Here is a 6,162-nt window from a genome sequence, read left to right on the forward strand (position 1 = left end):
TATACCATGGATCAAGCTGGATTTTATTCTAAGGCCTGAACATCCATAAATCAATCAAGGTGATATACCACATTAGTAAAAGGATAAAAATCATACGATCATCTCAGTAGACACCAAAAAAAGAATTTGAAAAAATTCAACACATATTCATGACAAAGCTCTCATCAAAGCAGGTATAGAGATAACATATCCCAACATAATAAAGGCTATTAAACACAGCCAACATCATACTCAGTAGTGAAAAGCTTAAAGCCTTTCCACTAAATTCAGGAAGAAAGATAGAATGCTTACTCTCACCATTTCTACTTAACATAGTATTGGAAATTCTAGTCACAGCAATTAGACAAGAAAATGAAATAAAGGCATCCAAATTGGAAGGGAAGAGGTAAAACTGTTACAAGTTTCAGGTGGCATGATAATTTATGTGTGTGTGTGTGTTCAGTCGCTCAGTCATGTCCAACTCTGCAACCCCATGGACTGTAACCCACCTGGCTCCTCTGTCAATGGGATTCTCTAGGCAAGAATACTTTACATATAGAACCCTAAAATCTCTACCCCAGAAATTACTGAAAGTAATAAATGAATTCAGCAAAGTGATGGATACAAGATTAATATACAAAATATATTACATGTCTATGCACTAATAATGAAATATCAGAAAGAGAAAGTAAAAAAAAAAAAAAAAAAACCCATTTAAAATCACATAAAAAATTACCTTGGAACAACCTAGCCAAGGAAGTGAAAGACCTATACTCTGAAAAGCTATAAAACATTGACAAAAGAAATTATAGATGATTCAAAAAAATGGAAAGGTATCCTGCATTCTCAGATTGGAAGAATTAATACTGTTAAAATGGCCATATTATCAAAAGTAATCTGAAGATTTAATGCAATCCCTATCAAACTACCCATGACATTTTTTGGAAAACTAGAACAAATAATCCTAAAATTCACTTGGAAACACAAAAGATCTCAAATTGCCTAAGCAGTCTTGAAAAAAAAAAAAAAAAAAAAACCGACAGATTTGCAGGTTAAACCCTCCAGACCTTAGACTATACTAAAAAAAAAAATGTTACAGTAAGCAAATAGTTCATATTAGCACAAAAACAGACACATAGATCAATGGAACAGAATAGAAAGCCCAGAGACAAACCTACACACTTTTGGTTAACTAATCTATTACAAAGGAAGCAAGAATATACAATTGAGACAGTCTCTTCAACAAGTGGCACTGGGAAAACTAGACAGTCACATGCAAAACAATGAGATTAGAAAATTCCCTTATATATAAGGGATATGTGATATACAAAAATAAACTCAAAACGGTTTAAGGACCTAAACATATGGCCTGAAACCATAAAACTCCTAGAAGAAAACATAGGCAGAACACTCTTGGACATAAATTGTGGCAATGTTCTCTTGGATCAGTCTCCTAAGGCAAAAGGAAAAAAGTGAAAATAAACAAGTGAGGTCTAATTAAATGTAAAGGCTTTTTCACAGCAAAGGAGACCACTGAAAAAACAAAAAGCCATTCTACCCACAAAATGAGAAAAAATATTTGCAAATGATGCAACTGCCAGGTAATTAATAGTCAAAATATACAAACAACTTATATAACTCAATATTTTTAAAAAGTCAGAAAATGGATAGAAGACCTAAACAGACATTTCCACCCAAAAAACATAGAGATGGCTAGCAGGCATGTGAAAAAATGTTCAGCATTACTAGTTATCGGGCTTCCCAGGTAGCACCAGTGGTAAAGAAACTGTTTACCAATACTGGAGACCTAACAGACACAGTTTCAATCCCTGGGTTGGGAAGATCCCCCGGAGAAGGGCATGACAAACCACTCCACTATTCTTGCCTGGAGAATCCCCATGGACAGAGGAGCCTGGAGAGTCACAGTTCGTAGGGTCACAAAGAGTTGAACATGACTGAAGTGACTTAGGATGCATGCATTAGTTATTAAAGAAATTAAAATCAAAACAATGAGATAACGCCTCATACTTATCAGAATGGCTATCATTTATATGCCTACAAATAAATTTTGGAGAGGATGTGGAGAAAAGGGAACGCTTGTACACTGTTGGTGGAAATGTAAATTGGTACACCCACTGTGGAAAGCAATATAGAAATTCCTCAAAAACTTAAAAATAGAACTACCGTATGATCCAGCAATTCCACTCCTGGGTGTGTATCTGGAAAAAAACAAAAACTCTAATTTGAAAAGATCTACGCGTGAATTCATGTTCAGTCACATCCAACTCTATGGACTAGAGCCTGACAGGCTCCTCTGTCCATGGGATTTTTCAGGCAAGAATACTGGAGTAGGTTGCCATTTCCTCCTCCAGTGAATCCTCACCACCCAGAGATCGAACCTTCATTGACTGCATCTCCTACATTGACAGGAGAATTCTTTACCATTGAGCCACCTGGGAAGCCCTTGAAAAGATGCACACCAAATTTATAGCTGCACTATTTACAATAGCCAAGACTCAAAAGCAACCCAAGTGCCCATCAATAGACCAATAGATTAAGAAGATGTGGAGTGTGTAAACACAAACACACACACACTGGAATACAACTCAACCAAAGAAAAGAAAGAACTACTGCCATTTGCAGCAATGTGAATGGACCTGGAGTATATTATGCTTAGAGATGTCACTTATATGTGGAGTCTAAAAAATAATACAAATGAGTGTATATGCAAAACAGAAAGACAAAAATAGAAAACATAGCTTGTGGTGACCAAAGGGGAAAGGGAAGCAGGAAGGGCCAAATCTGTTGCAGGGCTGACAGATATAAACTACTGAATATAAACTAGATAAACAAGAGTATACTATAACACAAGAAATTATATCCACTATTTTGCAATAACCTGTAATGGAGTATAATCTGCAAAAGGACTGAACCACTATTCTGTATACCTAAACCTAATATTTCCAAAGTTTCCAAAGTGAAGTAGCTCAGTCATGTCCGACTCTTTGCCACTCCATGGACTGTAGCCTACCAGGCTTCCTCCCTCCATGGGATTTTCCGGGCAAGAATACTGGAATGGGTTGCCATTTCCTTCTCCAGGGGATCTTCCCCACCCAGGGATCAAACCCAGGTTTCCCTCATTGCAGGCAGACGCTTTAACCTCTGAGCCACCAGGGAAGCCCCTAATATAAACCATACTTAAATATATACTTAAATTTAAATATATACTTTATACTTAAATTTCCTTCTCCAGAGGATCTTCCTGACTCTCGGATTGAACCCAAGTGTCTTATTTCTCCTGCATTGGTAGGCGGGCTTCTTTACCACTAGCTTCACCATAACAACGAAAGTAAAAAAGTTTTAAATGAGGTTCAGTTAAAGCAAACAGAAGCCTAAATCATCAAAGGCAATTCCCTATATCTTTCCATCCCCATCTAGGACATGCATCACTGGCCCAGAATAGATGAGATTAGGGCTTCCCTGGTGGCTCAGAGGTTAAAGCGTCTGCCTCCAATGCGGGAGACCCAGGTTCAATCCCTGGATCAGGAAGATCCCCTGGAGAAGGAAATGGTAACTCACTCCAGTATTCTTGCCTGGAGAATCCCATGGACGGAGGAGCCTGGTAGGCTACAGTCCACGGGGTCACAAAGAGTCGGACACGGCTGAGCGACTTCACTTTCACATTGAAGAACATGTTTAGATTATAACACAAGTTCATTTTATACTTCAGAGTGTTGAAAAGCCTTTGTGGTAACATTCTCCAGGAAGCCATGTCTTAGCCCTTGGGTTCTACTTAGATAGCTAATCCTTAATGAAGGACAGTCTGCTAAGAGCATTTCAGAGATAAAAATACATTAGTATATTTTTAAGAATTTCAACTGAAATTAGATCAGGTCACCTGATGCTTTTCTCTTTCCTAAAGGGTCTCCCTCTCTGCACCCAAGCAGGACAGACATCAGGTCAACTACTCTAATTCCCTTCCCTTCAGTAAGTGAAATTTTTATAGAAGAGTAAAGAGAGTTTTTATTTCTGTACCTAGGTGGATTTGATTTCAGTTTCATGTCATTTAACTAGCCCAATATTGACCATGGTCTATCTTCTAGTTTAAATGCTATTTTGGCACTTTTTCCATGAGACAGCAATCTCCTGTACACTCGACTTCTTCATCATAAAAATCCTATTTCCTAAGACTTTGATTTGAGTTCATATTTTGCAAATTTTAGTAAGGTTCTCATTTGTGAAAGGAAGATTTAAACTGTCATAAAGATAGGAAGAGTATATTTAAGTACATAAAATTTTAGTAACAATTTTTTAACATTGAAACCATTCTGAAATATGTTTTATTAATGATAGAGAAGTCAGGCCAAAATGTGCTATGAAAACATATTCAGTGCAACATAGAAAGTATGTAGCTCCTATTGTCTACATGTTTAATTTAATATGACAAATTTAATTTAATTTGAAACCATAATGATTCTAAAAGTGATAGAGTTGATAAAAATAAGTCAGGAATGTTTGTAAGCAAGCAAATAAGTGTATCGTCTAAGAAGCAAATGCTAAAATTAAAATTCAAAGCAGTTAAAAGTCTCATTATTTAAAATTTACTAAAAGCATTGTATTTTTTCCTGCAATAGTTGGCATAGATGTTACTTCTTGCCTTGAAAAAGTTTCTTTGGTGTATAGCCAGTAGGAATTTGCTGTGGTGTGACCCAGGGAGCTCAAACTGTTGCTCTGTGACAATCTAGAAGTGTGGGATGGGGTGGGGGGGGGAGGGGGGCCACGAGGGAGGGGACAATGTCTGATTCATTCTGATGTATGGCAGAAATAAACACAGTATTGTAAAGTGATTATCCTTCAATTAAAGGTTTTTTTTTAGTTTCTTTGGTTTTTAGTGGTTTCCCTTGAATAATTCTACACTGTGACATGATAAATAAATCTTTAGTACTGCCTACTTGATTATTCTCTATTTCAAAAGAATCCCTTGGTTCTGTACGTTTTTTTATGAATTTTGATTTTGTATTGATTTTTATTGGTTCAAGTGAGTAATGATTAATGAATGCAACAATTTTTTTAGATTGAAACCCATTTGGAAATACATTTGAATTTACTGTATCTTATCTAATAAGCTGGACCCTGAGATAAATTGATATTATGTAGGAATTTCTTCAAAATAATCTGAGATGATGACATACTCCCAACAAGATCTGAAATGAGCTGATAATTATTGAAACTTTAAGAGTTTCTAAGGTTTAAGAGTGCTTGAAGTTCATTATACTATTCCTCTACTTGACAATGTTACACTTGAAAATTTTTATAACAAAAGTTTTTAAAAATTTTAAATGGATTATGAAATTCCTGTCAGGCTAACTCTCTTGATATTTTAGTACCTTCTTTCTAGTCACTGTGAGAGATACCGTCACCATTTATTGCCAAGAATTTTATTTTTCAGTACTGATTTAACATGAAAAGCAACAAACATTTGGTGAGCTATTAATTTTATTATTTGTGATGATTTGGCTTTCCATCTCATCCCTCTGAGTCTCTCACTGCTGTTTAAAAAATGAATTCCCAGAACACTTCATGAGAGAGCTTCAGATATTTCAATTTTATTACTATTCTAAAAGAAGAAAAGATACTTAAAAACTTGTTCAAGGTCACAAAGCAATTTGCTACAAAATCAGCCTAGGAAACCAAAACTTCATGGTCCTGGAAATAAGTGCTAATCATTGGAGAGTTCCTTAATTGAGACTAAGCTAGAACTGTTGCTTTGATTGAGACTAAATTAGATTATGGACAGTCCTGTACTTTTCCATGCTCTTCCCTGAGAGTCATTGGTAATCATGCACTAATTCAAATGAGTCACCTCCAAATTTAAATCAAAAACGTGTTTGGCAATATCTACAGGCTTTATGGATCCATGTAGCAACTTTCTGGCAATGCTCTCCATCAGTCACAGTGTCATGACTCATATCAGTCTTCATGAGGAAGGGCTGTCAATGTCACCAACACAGACCCTGGATGAACATATACCCAGGGTAAGTTGCAGTAGTTAATCAGATTGATGTTGTCATCCATGAAAATAGTGAAGGTCTTACAATTATATTCAGAGCACATAGGGAGAGTATTTCCTGTTCAAATAGCTATAATCCTTCTCTAATGAATAAGCAATCAAATATTTTTGAG

The sequence above is a fragment of the Cervus elaphus genome, chromosome 13 (assembly GCF_910594005.1).
Source record: "Cervus elaphus chromosome 13, mCerEla1.1, whole genome shotgun sequence".
Taxonomy (NCBI): domain Eukaryota; kingdom Metazoa; phylum Chordata; class Mammalia; order Artiodactyla; family Cervidae; genus Cervus; species Cervus elaphus.